The sequence below is a fragment of the Pantherophis guttatus genome, chromosome 6 (genome assembly GCF_059756535.1).
Source record: "Pantherophis guttatus breed Tessera chromosome 6, ASM5975653v1, whole genome shotgun sequence".
NCBI classification, from domain to species: domain Eukaryota; kingdom Metazoa; phylum Chordata; class Lepidosauria; order Squamata; family Colubridae; genus Pantherophis; species Pantherophis guttatus.
This window is the reverse complement of record NC_142068.1, coordinates 55,669,890-55,689,101: the sequence shown is the minus strand read 5'-3', so window position 1 is coordinate 55,689,101 and position 19,212 is coordinate 55,669,890. Positions and strand designations below refer to the sequence as shown.

The window sequence follows — 19,212 nt, the reverse complement described above, 5'->3', positions numbered from 1 at the left end:
TTTTATCTCAAGACTGTCTGGGTCCAAGAATATTTTTTCCAGAATCTTCAAAAGATGAAATGTATGAACTTGAAAATGAGATGCAGCATCATATACAGTAACCAAATAAACTGGGTAAAAGCAAAAAATCCCTCCCACTCACTGAGTCTGAAAATATATACATACACTTTTGTCACCCTAAGGAGGGATATAGCTTTTTAAACATCCCTATTCAATACTTCTTTTCCAAAAGGCATTTGTACAGATGGAAGAAATGTATTAGGTATTATTTTGCTGACTGAACCAAAATGGGAGATCAAATTTGATTAAAACACTATTTATTTAAAGAATGCTTCAAGGCTGTTTGCTTCTTGGTACTTTAGCCATTGCTATTTCCCACATTTTTAAATATCGTGGATTCAAATAAAAATGTACTTTCGTTTTCAGTGTTTTGTTTTCTGGCAGCTAAGAACAAAAATGGCAGAAACAAATTGAGATGTTTCTCTCTCTCTCTCCCTCTCTCAATATATGTATGTACTGTGTGTATGAAATTATCATGCTGAAGACATAATAGTAGTAACTGTAAACTGTGAAGCTGGAGGTTGGCATGATTGATTGCACATGTGCAGGGAGTTCCAGCAATGAAAGTCTGCATTGCATAACTGCATGGTGAATTTCCCCCCCCCTTAATTAGTTTGAACTGATCATGTCTGTAGCAAAAAGGTGATGTGATGATGATGATGATGATGATGATGATGATGATGATGATGATGATGATGATACTGGTGATGTGAAAATGATGCTCACATTACTGCTGCTGGCTTTTGCTTAACTTGAATTCCCATCATCTTGAATTATGATTGATTACTAATTATTAGTTGGAGGGGCAAATGTTAAATAAAAATAGGGAGCTTCCCCCCCCTCTCTTCTAAGAGTTCTACATTGAATGAGAGATTAATTCAAGTGTTAAAACTTTTGAGCTTTGTAATCTTATGGGAATCTTCCTTTGTGTTCAGCTGTGTCAGTCCATGTTTAAACATTCACTTGCATGTTTTCTTCCTCCTGATTGCTAAAAAATTAAAATTCTGACCATATGCAATTTCATATTGTAGACATGAAATATAATGACTACAAGAATACAACCGTTGTTTCTGTTGTTTTCATTATAAACACTGATTAAGGGATAAGCTCCTTGGTGCTCTCTGAGCTTGCTTGTTTTCTTGCAGAGGTTTCATTAACCAAAGTAGGTAACATCATCAGTGCACACTGATGATGTTACCTAGTTAGGGTAATGAAACCTCTGCAAGAAAACAAGCAAGCTCAGAGAGCACCAAGGACTCATCATTTCAACACTGAGCTACAAATATTCTCCTTTATTAGAATGAGCTCCATTTTGGTTTAGAAAAGGATATAATATATTTACAGATAATGTAAAAATGAACACAATCAGATAAGTGGAAGTAAAGAGCTGCCCTTTCACCTATAACTGGTCAGTCAAGGGGCAATAAAGACATGAATTTTGGTGTCTAAATCTAGCCACAGCTGTACTATTGAAGAAGAGAAGAGGCAGTATCAGCTTTAACAGCTGCCAATGAAATAATCTATGCCAAAGACTTCATGAGCATGACTTCTGGTTGCCTCAATGGAAGCCTTTGTAACAAATGTTGCTAGTGCATATATGTATAGTTGTTGGTTTTTTTCTAAAACAATTGTTCCCTTTTTATAATTCTTTTGGAAATAAAGAAGTTAGAAATAATGGGAAATAAAACTTAGCAAATTTAGCACTAACTAAACTGAAAGATAATGATAATGATTCAGAGGTAATTTTTTTTGCGCAAGGTAGTATTCTGCAAAAAAAAAGAAAAGAAAAATATTTCATAATCATAGTACTTCATTGGGGATCATCTCAATGAAAAATGCTCACTTCTAGATCCTTTTCCTTTCTTAAAATTTTGCTCTGACATATTCAGTTGCCGTGGAACTATCTCTAATGCATTCTGTACTTCTGGGTCTTCGCTTACTCCAATAATTTTATTATTTCATACAATGAGGCAGAAGGCAGTCTTTGGCTCAGGCATCTAAGTACGCAGAAACAGAAAAGAGGTTTTGTTGCATATATTCAGGGGATGGGGGGGAAACACAGAGTTGTAGGAATTATTTGTACAGATCAAACATTTTTTCTCTAAAACTAATAGTTTGAACGGATTTAGGTCTGTGAAATGATCATCACTATAATTTTTGAGATTCTGTTCATTATAATTCAAATGTGTATTGATGTTTCAGCTTCAGTGCAATTCTTCAATAATTGAATGGAATTCAAATAAAATAAACCAGATCACTGTATCTGATTAATAATCACTGGGAAAGAGGAGTGTTCAAATACTTCAGATAGCATCGGATAGATCTTGTGGTTTGCATACATTCCTGTGCAATTACAAACACAGTCTAATCCCAGCAAAGAACAGTTTGGATTTATAGCTGGATGAGAATAAAATGGGACAGGGACTGGTTATGGGTCAAGGAACGTTAATTGGTTTGTGGGAATGGCTTGGAAGACACCAAACTGTTAGATGCATTTTTGGACCAAATTACACATGATTTACCTGGTATGAATAGACATGCCTAGATGTACTGGAAGCAGTAAGCATGATTTATAAAGACAGAAAGACATTAACAATATTGGTTTCTTTCTTTTTATTTTTTTTCCCCTCATGTCTTTAATTTTTCTTGGCTTGTTTTTTTAGCATTTTTCTGCTTATTACATACAATTACTCTTCAATTGAATAGCTCAGTGAGTATATATTCACATCTTTAAAATTAAGTGTTCAAAATAAATGCCATAATATTGGTACTCCATTCATTCATTCCTTCATTCAATGTGTATGGCCACTCATCTCAAATTCATGACTCTAGATGGCTAACAACAATTTTTGTTTTTCTTTTTCTTTTTATGACCCTGTAATCCCTAGTGCCATGGAACAGGGTGAGCTCCCGTTACTTGTCCCAGCTTCTGCTAACCTAGCAGTTCGAAAGCACGTAAAAAAAATGCAAGTAGAAAAATAGGGACCATCTTTGGTGGGAAGGTAACAGCATTCCGTACGCCTTTGGCGTTTAGTCATGCCAGCCACATGACCACGGAGACGTCTTTGGACAGTGCTGGCTCTTCAGCTTTGAAACAGAGATGAGCACCTCCCTCTAGAGTCGGTAATGACTAGCACATATGTGTGAGGGGAACCTCTACCTTTACTTTAATCCCTTTTTATTGGGGTGGAGTTGAGGCGACTGAATGGAGCTGAGTGTTTACTTGTCGGATGCCCTTCCTGATGTCTGTGTGGAGTTCACAGCCCTGATAGAGCAATATCTGCCACTGCCTAGGATTGAACTCTCCAAGTGGCAGTCTATCGTCTTCATCTTTAGACCACCGTGCTGCTCTAGATGGCTAACAACAGTTAAAAACACTGTAAAAACATGCAACAGCAGCAATAACAATTACACATATATATAATCAGCATCCAAAGTAGAAATGAAACCACCATCAACAAACCAACATTGCCATTGCACAATTCTGCCACAAATCTGGACCACCAAGTCCAGTGACAGTCATATTCCTATGGCTTTGTGAAAGGCCGTTCTATCCTCTTGGAGGATAATGTTTCAAAGGGCAGACATCATGACCATAAATGGTCACTTCTTTGGCCCTGCCAAATGGCTCTTCCTAATAGACAAGCCCAGGAGTGTGCCTGCCCTGCCAGATCTTGGTTGGGTAATTGGGGATAGGCAATAAGTCAAAGGGTCACTACCAACACCTTGAATTGGTAACTCTATTGGCAATCAATGCAGCTCGTAGAGCAGTAGTGTAACATTGTGCTCTTTGAGGATCACACATACTGTAACTGCTTGTGAGTTGCATTCTGTATAAGCCATAGCCTCACAAAGTTCTTCACCTTGCAAAGTGTATCAGAGTAGTCCATGTTAACAGACAGATGTGAACTAGGTAGATAGGTTTGGAGCGCTATTGAATTAAAAATTAAATTAAGCAGAGAGTATTTTTAGGGCAAAAAGGCTCTGAGATTCTGCATTTCAAGTTAGATAATATACAGATAGTCCCCAACTTATGGCCACAAGTCCAAAATTTCGGTTTGTTAAGCGAGACAGTTGTTAAGTGAGTTTTGCCCCATTTTACGACTTTCCTTGACACAGTTGTTAAGTGAATCACCACAGCTGATAAGTTAGTAACATGGTTCTTACACGAATCTGGCTTCTCCATTGACTTTGATTGTCAGAAGGTCATACAACCAGTTGCCAAGCATCTGAATTTTGATCACTGTGATAATGGGAATGTTACAAAGGTCGTAAGTGTGAAATACAGTCATAAGTCACTTTTTTTAGCACCATTGTAACTTTGAACGGTCACTAAATGAACTGTTGTAAGTGGAGGACTATCTATACTGTTTGTTCATGGCAACTGGAGAAATGAGCCCAGGGTGAAGATGCCAACAGTCTGTACTGCTGGACACAGTCTATAACTATACTATAGTAGTCTTCAACTTATAACCATTCATTCAAAACTAGAATGGCACTGAAAAAAGTGAAAACTGGTCCTCATACTTACAACCTCTGCAGCATCCCTATAGTCATGTGATCAAAATTTGGGCACTTGGCAGCTGGCATATATTTACAAGTGGTTGCAGCATCTTAGGATCATGTGATCACCATTTGCAGCCATCCCAATCAGATTCGGACAAGCAAAACCAGATTCACGATTCACTTAGCAACTGCAGTGATCCACTTAACAATCATAGCAAAAAAAAGGTGATAAAAATTGGACATGACTCAGTTAACCACCTTGTTTAACCATGAAAATTCTGTGGTCATAAGCCAAGGGCTGCCTGTATATCTCCAAACGCTTTCTAAATATTAAAGAGTATCCATGCAAAAAAAAAAAAATTCCACTTCCATTTGGGTACAAATCTAACCATCACTAAAAAAAATTCCATGTTTTATGCTGTCCACTTTTGTTTTTAAAAAACCAAACACAGTTTAAACCCTTAATCTCAGTGCTTAAAGAATAGATACATTATCTATTTATTTTGTGAGAGTCCAAAGATAAAATTTCATAGAGTTTTAACTGATGTAGTAAACTTATGTTTACATCTAATCCAAAAGTCTTGATTTAAAAGAAGTCCATAAAGGGTTCATTTTCCATTTTCTATCCTCATTTCCAGAGACGGTGAGCCTTCAGCCAACAATGGTAACCTGATCTACCAAGCTAACTCAGCTGGATTGAGGAGTTGAAAGCAAAGCCCCTCTTTGTCCTCTGCCCACTTCTCCCTGGTTTCATCTTCTCCAAGATCTCCAGAACTTCATTGAAGGAAAAGGTAATGCATGAAAGAGAGTGCCATGATCATGGTGGAAGGTTGTTTTCCTAGAAAGAGGTTGCTGTTAAAATCCCAATGTCCCTTTCTGATTATCAATGTTATCTATTGAGATTATCTGAAATATATAGATTGGTTTGAGCATTGCTCTCAGTGGGGTTTGAGTTTCGATTTTCCCGAACACAGAGAGAATGAGTAGGAAAATATTGACTAGTCCCAGTGGTGGGTTGCTCCCAGGTTGCACTGGTTCGCAAGAACCGGTAGTAAAAATTTGTAGTAGTTCCGAGAACCAGTAATAACATTGGCTGGCCACACCCCCGAACCAGTCCCTGGCCCGGTCACCGCTTGCTTACCCCGCCCACCTCATCAGAGGCTTTTTTTTTTTTTTTTTACTTTTAAAAGCATTTTTTCTACAACCTCTTTGGCTGAAAAAATGCTTTTAAAAGTAAAAAAAAAAAAAAAAAGCCTCTGAAGATCCTGCGGCTCAGCTGGGAACATCAGAGACTTTTCAAAGCATTTTTTCTACAACCTCTTCAGTCGAAGAGGTGGTAAATAAAAATGCTTTGAAAAGCCTCTGATGATCATAGCTGAGTTGCCCTATCGGCAGAGACTTTTCAAAGCATTTTTTTCTGTAGTCTCTTAAGGTTGTCGAAAAAATGCTTTTAAAAGTAAAAAAAAAAAAAAGTTGGCCAAGCCCACCCAGCCACATTACCCCCCCCACCAAGCCACGCCCACAAAATAAGCCACGCCCACAGAACCGGTAGTAAAAAAATTTAGAACCCACCCCTGAGTAGTCCAATATGGAACTATTAATGTATTATATTTTAAACAATATCTTTCTGTTTGTACCAATACATCAAAACTCTTTTGCCCAAATATTTGCGTAGATCCTATAAGGGCATTGTTAATTAAAATGTAATTGTTACAGGTAAGCATAGTTAAATGCAAACCATCCCATTTTGACCTTCGTGCTTCTGATCTTAAATATGATCTTGTCTGTTAAGCTGACCAACTGCCATAGGAATAAATGAATTGCATAGTTGGAGCCATCGTCATATAGGGCAGGTCATTGCTAGTTTTTATACCTGTTTTAGGATCATAATCATCAGTGGGAACCCTTAAATAGGATGTGAATGAAAACCTTCACCCAGTTATAAGAAGATAATTACAAGTAGCCCTCGACGTACAACCACAATTGGGCCCAAAACGTCTCTTGCTAAGCGAGACAGTTTTACTCTGAATTTTACAGAATTTTGATCCATTTTACAACCTTCCTTGCCAAAGTTGTTAAGTGAATCACTGCAGTTGTCCAGTCAGTAACATAGTTGTTAAGTGAATCTGGCTTCCCCACAGACTTTACTTGTCAGAAAGTTTCAGAAGGGGATCACATGACCTTGGGACACAGCAACGGTCATAAGTATGAACCTGTTGCCAAGCATCTGAATTTTGATCACATGATCATGGGGCCTTTTACAAAGGCCATAAGTGTGAAAAATGGCCATAAGTCACTTTTTTCAATGCCATTGTAACTTTGAATGGTCACTAAATTAACTGTTGTAGGTCTGGGATTACCCGTATAGACATGTGTATAAATTTGTAATATATAGTAAGGGAGTTTGATTATACCTTTTCTGGACCTGCTTTTATTGAAGCCAATAAATACAGACAGGAAGGCAGGGAAAACCAGCACACCAATCTTGAAACTGATAATTCTGTATTATGATTCTCTAGTTTTCCTCAGTTTTGTGCACTTTAGATGTATAATTTAGAACTGATATCATTCCAGTCAGGATACATTGCTTTGAGATTGGCCAATATAAAATGGTACAGGAAGGAAAAGCCAACAATAATTCTGAAGATATTAAGTTTGATATTAAGATAGGTTGACTTATAAAACTTTACAAATGGGAAATTTTCAAAAAAATTTCTCCATGCAGATTTTAGGTCTCTTAAAAAAGATTTCTTTATGATTGAGGGGGAAAATGTGGGAGCTCCTGAGAGGAAGTATGTCTTAAGATTAGATAAAAGTTAGATCTGTTGTAGGCCATTTGCCTACTTGACTAGAACTCCACTGCCATACTTTCTGACCAGTATTCTTCATCCAAAAGAGGAAGAGAAAGAAGATGATCTGTCCCCGTACCCACACACACACAAACACAGCCAGCCGAGGGTTAAGGAAACACTTTGGAATGCACCCAGTTTCTTATCTCCCACTTGGCAGCGATAGACACACCGTCTGCCAAGTGCCTTTATTTTCACAGTAAAACAGAAAGATTAAATACTCAAGAGTCCAAATGTCCGACAACAAGAAATCTTTCTCAGCAATTCCGGATGAGGCTTTAGTGACTATTCAAGGTTTGCTTTGTTCGTCACAAGGATCCCTGACCACCACCCTCTATTATATAGTCTCTGGGGTGTGGTCTAGTGACTCAGTTCTAATCCCTAGCACGCCTCCTAAACTGCTGCAATCGTTTATCACGCCTTCGGAGGCGTGCGTCCAGGAATGATGTTTCTTCGTCACTCTGATCTGAGCCACCTGTCTCCCTACTGATCTCCTCTCCCTCGGCCGGCACCTGAGACAATGCCAGAGGGGAGGGGCCTGGAGAGGGAGGCCTGGCTGACTCCTCTTCCTCATGCTCGGAGCTTTCTTCCTCCGATGGGAGAGGCTCAGAGGGCGGGGCCACAACAGAAGTAGAGAATCATCTTCAAAGATCAAATTTCCACAGGAAGAAAGATTGCAAACACAAACTATTAATGATGGCGTACCTTCAAACTCTGAAAGAAAAAATACTTGAAAAATGTTGGTTCTGATACGAAGCATTTAATTGAAGCAGAGGCTTTACAATATCAGCTTAGGCCCATATCAGATAATGACCTAGTTTTCTTAAGAAGTCTGTAATGGTGGAAAAGGTTGGAAGAAAGAGAAGAGGAGGGCAACCAGTAGCAACATAGTTGGTGCAATGTTAGAAGGTTTGGGGACAAACCATCCTCATCATAATAATCAATCAAGTAAGGGTAGAGAGCTATCTTCTCTTACTGTATATCTTGCCTCCTTAGTAACTGAAAATTGTTGCTGATTTCTTCTTCTTTAAATAATAATATTTTCTTAGCAGGATCTTAATTTATTACTTATTATACAGTATAATTATTTAAGACCATTGTATGATTTAATTTATATTGATTACGTAGTATTGTCTCTAGTATCACTTCTCGTAGAAATTCAGTAGACAACGTGTCATCTGCTGAGTCATTGTTTCAGAGATATTTCCTTACCTGAACAGAGAACAGAATGATCCCACGCTGGCAAAGGGCATTAGAAGCGGGAGTGAATTAAGACTTACTTACGGGTTCCCCATAAATTTTCCTTGTGGAAAACTGGCAGGAAGCATTGGAAAAAGTGATCATGTGACCAAGTTGACTGTGGCAATGCTGAAGCAGCCACAATTTTGCTGAATTTTAAACCCACAAAAGTAATAGCTTCCAAATTTTGAATGCATCCTTTAAGTTAGTCCATTTGAGGTTGATTAAAAAATTGTTGCCCTATAATGTACTGTTTTGCCCAACTGGTGTTCACAAACAAATGGGAAGGAGAGTTTTAGTAGTATAGCAATAGCACCTAGACTTGTATACCATCTCATAATACTTTACTGCCTTCTCTGGGTAGTTTACAACATCAGCATATTGCCCCTAACAACCTGGGTTCTCATTTTACTGACCTGGGAAGGATAGAAGGATGAGTCAACCTTAAGTCCATCAGGATCATACTCCAGGCTATGGGCCGAGTTTACCTGCAATACTGCATTCTAACCACTGCACCATCTGGGATCAATATAAATTTGGGAAAGATTCTTAGAGTCTAAAGAGTAACTCTTCTATGTGCCCTTCTCCTATTTCTGGAAATGTTAAGAGGGAAATAGAAAGACAGATGCATCTCACAATCGGACATTTATTTTATGAGCTAAAATGAAGTTCAGAGGAATTTTAAGTCAGCTCCAAACTCCTTCTCTTGTTTTGAAGTCTTCTGTCAGTTCTGAAACTTGGTAACATATGTGCTACATACAAGTAACAATGTGTACCTGAGAATTGAGCTTTAATTTATTTTTACAGTATCGAGCCAACCTGCTTTTCAAAACAAGCTGTGTGTCTTTCACAGAATAAAAATACACAACTAGCAATGTATACAGAGAAAGTCTATTTTCTCTCTCTTTTTACATCTCATTTGATACTCTGTATTTAAAAAGAAAAAAAAACTCTCCCAAGAAATTTGCCATTAAATGGATTGGAAAAAACAATAGAGAGGAAGGAAAGAAATATGCATTGAAGATATCAAAAGTTACTGTTCCTCCTTTTTTTTCCAGATATGCTTCTGATGGTTTCACTGTGCAGTTGCTATTTCATGTGTAAACCAATCTTGAGACTGATAAAGTATAATTTCACCTAATGGCCATCTGGCTGGGCACTTCATTAAACTGAGGTTGAAGTTAAATTCCATCTACAGATCATCATTATTCTTCTTGTTGTTCTTAGCCCAAATAATTATCTGTATGTGTAGAAGTGGTTTTAAGATCATTCTAAGTATCATGCGTTCTTTTTCTTGGCAAACTAATTTGATAAAAAACATATCCAATTGGTTGAATTGTGTTCTGGCAGAACACAACTATAAACATCTATTGTCTCCAAAAATGTTTTGGCTATCTGAATACATGAAATGTATTACAGATCTAGGGGGGAAAACGTCTACTAATTCCCCAGTTTCTAATTCTTTAATTTCTAGAAGTATGAATAGCTCCACAGGTTTCAAAGAGACAGGACAGCAGGTGAGTTCTGTATTAATTCATTTATTTGTCACTGCAATCAATGGACTCTCAGTGGTTTACAGTAATTAAGAGCCCAAACAAGCAATTCTAATTAAAGCATTCACTGTAAACAAACCTCATAAACCATTATAAATAGCATCAATCGGTCATAGGCATCTCATCGTTCTTCAAAAGTCCTTTAAAAATTAGTTTTTAATAATTTCTGGAATGCTACCCTGTTTCCCCGAAAATAAGACCCAACTGGAAAATAAGCCCTAGCATGATTTTTTTAAGGATGCTCGTAATATAAGGCCTACCCCAAAAATAAGCCCCAGTTAAGATCGTCAGCAGATGGAGGCTTTAGTACTGTATTTCCCCCAAAATAAGTCCTAACCAAAAAATAAACCTTAATGCGTCTTTTGGAGCAAAAATTAATATAAGACCTGGTCTTATTTTGGGGGAAACACAGTAGTAATGTAGGAACCAGCCTGATTTCTAAAGGGAGGCAATTGTCATAGCTGACAAGCAACACCTGCAAGCTTGGGAAGTCACCAGCATTTTTTCCTTAGATACTTTGGTTGAGTAGATGAATTTTGTTTGGAGAAAGTGGTTCTGCAAAATACTTGAGTGCCAAGCCATATAGAATGCGGGTGTCAAACTCGCAACGTCACATTGCCATCATGTGACATTTTGTGACTTTTTCCATTCATGGAGCTGGGGTAGGTGTGGCCTGCGCATGACACATCCAGGCCACAGGCTGTTAGTTTGACACCCCTGATATAGAACTTTAATGGCACTTTGCCTTTCACCTAGAAGCTAATAGGAAGCCAGTGCAAAGCTCTTAGCAATGCCTTTGCACCATCTTATGGACTATCTGGAGCTTCCAGATGGTCTTCAATGTCAATCCAAATATGATTTATTGAAGTACTCTAGTCAAGTACTGGTCAGGGCATGAATCTCTATTGCAAGTTCCTCCTGCTGAACAAAGAACCACAATCAATGCACTAACTGATGTTGGATCCTGACCCTGACCTCCATCTGCTCATAAAGCAATAATTGGGAGTGCAAGAGGACCTCCAAGTCACAGACCTCCTTTAGCAGAAGCAGTGCCCTTTATGAAGAGACAAGACTCAACTACTAGACCATCTCAATGTATAATCACTACATCCATCTTGATGACATTAAACTGAACCGGCTTCCTTCTATCCAGTTCTTATTAGACAACAGACTCTGGGATAAAACAGATCATTATAATAGCCATGGGTGTTCTAAAATTTCCTAAACTAATCTAAATTCCCTAAAGAGCCATGGTTAGGATGCAGTATTGCAGGCTAACTCTGCCAACTGCCAGCAGTTCGATTCTGACCAGTTCAAGGTTGACCTAGCCTTCCATCCTTCTGAAGACGGTAAAATGAGGACTCAGATTGTTGGGGACAATATGTTGACTCTGTAAATTGCTTAGAGAGGGCTGTAAAGCACTGTGAAGTGGTATATGTGTCTAAATGCTATTGCTATTGCTAAATATATCTTACAAAGACAACATGCAGGTAGTCCTTGACTTACACCATTCATTTAGTGACTGTTCAAAGTTGCAATGGCATTGAAAAAAGTGACATGACTATTTTTCACACTTAGGATTGTTGCAGCCTCCCCATGGTGACTGAACAGTGCTATATATTTCTTTCCAGTACTTTGGAGGTTTTTTTAAAACAATATAACCACTACATACAGTAAAATACTCCTTCTGTATTAAGGCATTTCCAAAGGTGTTGTGTCTCTTATGATATTGACCTTATTGTCACTATTCATTTGTTGCATTGTGGACTTTCACTATGTGTTTAGCAACTGTTTGCAGTTAACAAATAGCAATGAAAAAGTAAGTTTGTGACTTTCCTCCCTTGTACAACACATCCAAGTGTGGTATGGCCCCTGTAGTTCCTTTCCAAGGATGTTCCAAACCACTGACTGTAAGTTAGTTAGTTAGTTAGTTAGTTAGTTAGTTAGTTAGTTAGTTAGTTAGTTAGTACAGGTATTTCTCATGGCAGAAGCTAAATTCTGTGCAAGTTAGGGACAGCTTTGACATCAATTACCTCACCAACTAGCATCTAAAAATTGTTGCCAGTAACATGCCAGTAACAGTAAAAATAAGAACAAAATTGTTCAAGTCTAATGAAAAAACCACTGTTCCCACCCATTTAGTTTGTGGGAAAGTGATGATAAATAAATGTATTGTGTAAATGTGGAAAGAGTGTGCAAATAAACATCCCATTTATATCTACTCAGCAGAAAACCTGAATTCCTGCATAAAATGCATGAAAAAAACAAAACCATAGGTTACTGACTTGGAAAAAACCACTGTTCCCTGATGTGAATGTTGTATTACTGTGCTATCTTGTTATTATGTCATTGTGTGACACAGTGCTGTTTTCTTAGTGATTTTGCTGTTTCTTTATTGTTCAATGGCCAAATAACTATGTCTAATTTCAACTATAGAATTACCACACTGAAAAGAAAGAAAGATTGGTAACACATGGAGTTAATGATAAATCAGTCATAACATTCCCCACCCATTATAAAATAGTAGACACAATCTTGGCATTTCTTTTTAATGACCAAAGATTTTTGCAGTTGTTTACTCATTTTCTTCTGAAGACATTCAGAAAAATAGTATTCCATTTTGAAGAATATACAAGTATTCAAGCCATAGTCACTTTTTCCGAATTACATGGACAGGATGAATTTGATCTCAAATTCCTTTTGTCCAAATCCATCCTCATTTCTTCATAATAGACCATTATAATTTGTTTTATATTCTGCATTTTTTTGTATACCATATGGATATGATCATTTATCACAGGTTTACTATATAAACTGGATAATGACTTGCTCATTTTAGCTCACTCTAGTACATTCTATTGAATGTTTACAATACATTTAGATCCTGATAATATTTTTATAATGCAACTGCATTTCATAATTGAGTGGTACTATAAATAAGCCTTATTTTTGGGGAGGTCTTATTATTTTGGGGCACATGGAGGAAACCAGAGGAAATGGCAGGGACCAGCTGCGCATGCATTTAAATATTTTTGGGGAGGGCTTATTTTCAGGGGGGGCTTATTTTAGTGCATGCACTCAAAAGCCTGATTGGGCTTATTATCAGGGATGTCTTATTTTAGGGGAAACAGGGTATATGCTTAGATGTACCTCTATTCCACTTTCTCCACATACAAACACACACACACACACACACACAATTTCAGGGTCACTGTGACTTACGGGAACAAACAGTAAGCATTGATCTGTACTCTTGCAATCCAGAAACTCTACAAATGGCCATCAGGCATTATGGTGATGATACGTTGCTCTACAGATCATCTGATTCAAAAAAATATAGTACCACATGCTATTTGAAATGAAAAAAAATCCTCCAAATGTAAGGATCATAACTCACAAGTTGCTCTTTGTGGATGTGCAATTTTTGAAAGCACTGGAACTCTCGTAAGCCTACTCTGTTGTGATTCTAAAAGGAATAGTGCCCACTCATACAGCATCTGATAGAAATTTAAGTATTGAACATCGGTACCAACCCTTCTTTCATTTTAAATAGCTTCTGCGCCTTGAGTAGATGTCGGTCACCAAAAGGAAACTGAAAGCAGATGGGGGAGAAGATGTTTTGGAAATGTAATTGGCACAAAATACTGCCTAGTAGGAATAGAATAGAATAGAATAGAATAGAATAGAATAGAATAGAATAGAATAGAATAGAATAGAATAGAACAGAACAGAACAGAACAGAACAGAACAGAACAGAACAGAACAGAATAGAATAGAATAGAATAGAATTTGTTTACATTGAGTGTGTGGAAACTAGGAGAAACTCTGTGAGAAAGTAATCAGGAAGAGCCAATTTGGTAGAGTGCCAGTGAAGAGAATGGCTGAAATGTACCTTCATCAAGTGGGAAAATGGAAGTTTCTGAGTGATTCTAAGACCCAGATTTTAACTTTGGGCAGAAGAATTGTGGAGTCCTAATGTTCACCTCATATTTGAAATATTAGAAGTCCTTGAAGCTTGAATTTCAAAGCAGCCAATGTGTGTTTGAGATAGCTATAGTTTTCATTAAGATAAAATGAGCAAGGGCTGTATATATTAGATCTTGGCTTAGGATGCCTCTACCACGCTGAGATCTTGGGATACGTCTTATTTCCTGCTGTGAGAGATGTCTGCCATGTGAGAAATAATGCCTTGCACATCCAGTCTGTTGTAAAATAGAGAGAAAGCATGAGAAAAGATGAAAGTAGAAAACGTATCTAGCCAACAGGCCAGGGGTCCCCAAACTTGGCAGCTTTAAGACTTGTGGACTTCAATTCCCAGAATTCTCCAGCCAGCTAAACCAGCTAAGATGGCTGGAGAATTCTGGGAGTTGAAGTCCACAAGTCTTAAAGCTGCCAAGTTAGCCTTCTGGGCTAACATTTGGCCATCACTGATCCAAACCAGTTACAGCTGGGCTTCCATCTTCTGAAGGAAATTCAGTTTTCTGTGTATTCATATGTGTTTTATATATATTTGTGTGTGCGTGTGCATGAATCCATGCTATGCAAAATGATAAGCGATTATGAAATGTGATAATGGATTTCAGTTGGTGATTCTACAAAGAGCTGCCAATCTAACCTTGATTGGGTCTTTAAAAAAAATTGGGAAGTTTTGCAGCTTCTCCTAGTGCTGGATCCAGATTTACTTGAAATAGTGTCATTGGAACCAGTGGAGCTTGTTATTCATGACATTAATTGACTGACTGAAATATGAATTTGACTTGTTAACTCCTTTACATTAGCACCAGAAGGAGAAAATATGCAGGTTTACTAAAATAAGCACATGTTGCATAATTGGAAATACAAATAAAAGGACAAGAAATCTAATTATTACAGGGAGTCTGCTCTAAATGTGATATAGTTTAACTCATATGAAAAGCTGGCAGAGAAGCAAAACACATTGCTTCCTGCAGTCATTATTTTATATAGAGATCTGCAGAATTTTATAACTGAAGTAGATTAGTGGCTTTCTGAGCTAGGCAAACTTGCCATGAAATGCCATACAAATGTTGCACGCATAAAATTGAAAACCGAAAGTGAAGCTTAGAAACAACAAAAAGTTAAGATTACTATCCGGAATAGTATCTAATTACAAGGATCACATATGTCTGATGAAAGCCCACAGCAATGAGTCGTCAGGATGAATGAACGGCCATTCTGAAGAGCTCTGGTTGATTAACTGCAGAGGATGGATGGTCTGTAATATATGGAGAACATGGCTATCCATCTAACAAAGAGGATAAAAATAAATAGTGAACAGCTGCCTGTTTAGTTAACCCTGGATCATCCTGCGCACTCCGAGAGCGTGGGATCTTGCTAGAAAACAGAGGATACGATTTTGGGAGCAGATACATGCAGAACACATTAATGGATCAGAGTGGACTGATTTAAATGGGAAGGATATAAAATCTCTCTTTAAAAAGACTAAGAAGAAATTGCAATACATATGAATTAGCCTGAATTAGATGTAATTGGTTAATTAAAGCATTGACACTGCATTATGGGGTGCCTTTTCCATATTATTTTCAAACTGGATGGAAGAATTTCCTAAACCACTGTGATAAAAGAAAATCCCACACCCTGTTCTAAATGTCCCTAGATGAATATGACATAATGACTGAAGTCAACTGCATTGCTCACATCATTTCCTTAAGAGCACCTGTTCGTTTTCTAATTCTCTCTGAAAGGCAGGACTTTGTGGAAATCTCTATTATGTTGATTTCCAATGTCTCTTGAAATATGAAAAAAGTATCCAAGAAGCCATTTAAGGATCCATTACATATTAAACACTAAAAAAAAAATGTTCTTGGCCACTGCAGCATAGCATCAAGCTATTGCTGCGGCCAATAATTCTTTCAAAATTAAAAACTCTTAAAGAGTTTTACAACATAATATCTAGTAGCCCAAAATGTCACTGTTATATATTTCCTTATGAATTTCATTCTAATAACCATTTTGGAATGACATCCTTTACACATTTCCAGCAAGATAATAATTATTCTAAACTCTTGTGCACAGTTCTCCCTGGAGTAATATGATTTAGAATAAATTGTTGCAAATATGAGATTGCTCAGGAATTTCAGTTATCCTGTTAGTAATGGGACTCACAGGCATGTAAGCCTGAGAATGTTGATTCAAAGAAAAAATACTCCTGTGTTATTATTACAATAACAATTAAGGACACTTCAGGAACCAATATGCCAAAATACCACATGAAAGGATAGTTTAAAAGATGATCACATTTGTTCTGGCTCACAGTACACCAGTGGGAGGGGAAAACCTTTCCAAGATGGATATTTCTATGAATATGGACAGATGAAGAACATTGCTGGCTCCTTGCCATACAGATGTTTATGAATGGATTGTTCAAAATGCGAGATTTGGCTTTAAGCAGAAAATCTGTAAAATAAAATATTTTCAACTTGATTTTCATTGAAAAGATATTATGAAATAATAGAACAAAATTTGTTAGTCTATTTTCCATTGTAGCTATGCCGTGTTTTGTACAGTTTCAATTATTTGTACTTCTAGGGTTGAAACATTAGTCTTCTTTCCTTAATTCTCTCCTGTATCCACTACAACTTTTGATGTGTTTAAGATTATGAACTTTGCCTGCCAGAATGGATGTTGAGGTTCACACATCTGGAAGGCATCCCTATGGGGAATGTGGCCAATAGTGGCTTCTATGGTTTTTTAACCAACATTCCACTAGATCATTTGACAGCGTTTGGAAATGCATGTGTTGCTTCAAATCCAAATTAAACACTTAGTCTCTAGTGTGTTACTTTTTGAGCCTTTAGCTATAACAATGAATGTTATAGAACTGAGTGGGAAATAAATACCAATATCTGCATTTAGAGTTCTGTTGGCAGAGGCACTGGCATCTACTTTAGCTTCAGTACACAAAATTTCTTAAGAGGTTAGATTTATCCTTATCCACTGTCATAATTTTTAAAACTGTCTCCCTTATTCTGAAGGAAACTTGAGGCAAGGCTGTTTCTGATTCACGCACAGTGGATTTATTAAAACTGTCTGGGAACAGGTTTGGGTGAACACTTCAAACATCGTTCTTCAGGTCATGTTCTTTGATCCAACATCAGAATTTCATTCAATAGGTGGAGGGGATTAACAGCAGCTTCTCACCAACAACTTCCTTGTAGTCCATGCAATTTAAATAGAAGAACCTGGATGTGTAGCTAGAATCAATCTAGAACCAGTTTGCAAGGCTGTTTTGTTTTGCTTTGTCTGAAAAGTAATGATTCGGATGAGACTGGCAGGAACCCCAGCTAAATAGAATACTTTTTTGAAATGTAAGGAAGTATGAAGCATTCAGTTTTTACCGTCATTAAAAAAATATTTGGGAAACACATACATTCCTACTTACAGTAACCATGTTGTAATGACAGTCTTTTGATTTATGACTTCATTATTCATATATTTTCTATGATTTCCATATTTATATGCATGTTGGAAAAGGAGGGAGGAAGTGAAAGCCCCCAAATTGCCAAATGCACTTTTAACAGGTCAAAGAGCAGAGAAGATTCTCAGTGTTGGCCTATGTGGATTCCTATCCCCACCTCTTTTACAGTAAGTGTGAGGGGAAAATATTTGGCAAAGCAAATGATCTGTTTTATGATCCACTCCTTACATTAAATCAGATTGGAAGAAAAATTAAGTTTTTGCTCAAACACAGGCAAGATTCAAAATTGTGTTTGACCAATAGGAACTGAGGTTGAGCAAGCACATGGATTAATGAATGTCACAGTGGATGAATTACTTTCATAACAATACCCATTGCTCGAGTCCATTAATACCACCAATAGCAGGTTGAAGTGGATCGTTTTGAGCAATTCCTTCCAATGTTTGGATTCCCAAACCAGTGGTGGGATTCAAATTTTTTTACTACCGGTTCTGTGGGCGTGGCTTGGTGGTCGTGGCATGGCTTGGTGGGCATGGCAGGGGAAGGATTCTGTAAAATCTCCATTCCCACCCCACTCCAGGGGAAGGTTACTGCAGAATCCCCATTTCCTCCTGATTAGCTGGGACTCGGGAGGCAGAGAATAGATGGGGACAGGGTCAGTCAGAGGTATTTACCGGTTCTCCGAACTACTCAAAATTTCTGCTACTGGTTCTCCAGAACTGGTCAGAACCTGCTGAATACCACCTCTGTCCCAAACCTATGTGTTTATGTGACTGTTACACGTCCCTATAATGCCTTTAGTTACAGCACCATCAAGTTTTTCTGCCCTTTATGACAGTGCTAATCAAGATATGGATTACACCAAATGGAAATATATCAGCTGGGCAGATGGCTTCTTGTTTGGTAAGCATTCCAAATTAAACATGATTCCCATAACCATATATGAAAGTGTCTTATCCAAGTCTTGTTCAATCTGGTCCTTCCAGATGTGTTGGAATAGAAGAACTCAGAGAATTCCGTTGTCCTTAGGAGAGCCAGTTAAGGCACAAGGCTAGAAACCAGGAGACTGAATATCTATGGAGATTTTATAGTCATCCAGGTCATCCAAGTTGTTCCAAAGGTGCTTTTTAAAGATTCTGAGTTCTAGTCTCGCCTGAGGCATGAAAGCCCTCTGGGTGACTCTGGGATAGTCACTCTCTTTCAGGCCAACTCACCTCACAGGATTCTTGGAAAAAACAGAACGTGGAAGGAGTATTATAGATGTTCACTGCCTTCAGTTATTTATAACAATAATAAGGCAGGATTTTTTTTTTTAAAAAAAATTAAAGATACATTTTGCAGTCGAGTTTATCTGAAGGGCATCCAGAAGTGGCTTAGAATTCAGACTCTAATTCTAAACTGAGGAAGGCTGACCTATTTTATTTCAGTCAATAGCATTTTTCCAATTGTAAAGCAGAGTTCTTCTAGCTATCTGAGATCTTTTCTAATGGGAAGTGCATGATTTGCCATCTTAAAGGAAAAGCCATCATATGAAGAAAGGATGGGGGAA

General features: G+C 37.6%; 1 long non-coding RNA gene across 5 annotated transcripts in view; it reads left to right on the top strand.

The window, feature by feature from the left end:
• The window catches only part of LOC117678744 (uncharacterized), a 75,834-nt gene that overhangs the window by 15,117 nt on the left and 41,505 nt on the right, over positions 1-19,212 (top strand). For all 5 annotated transcript variants that reach the window (XR_015728664.1, XR_004595108.3, XR_004595106.3 and 2 more), the window contains exon 2: positions 5,205-5,357. This is a non-coding gene — a long non-coding RNA (uncharacterized LOC117678744). The remainder of the gene's footprint in view (positions 1-5,204; positions 5,358-19,212) is intronic.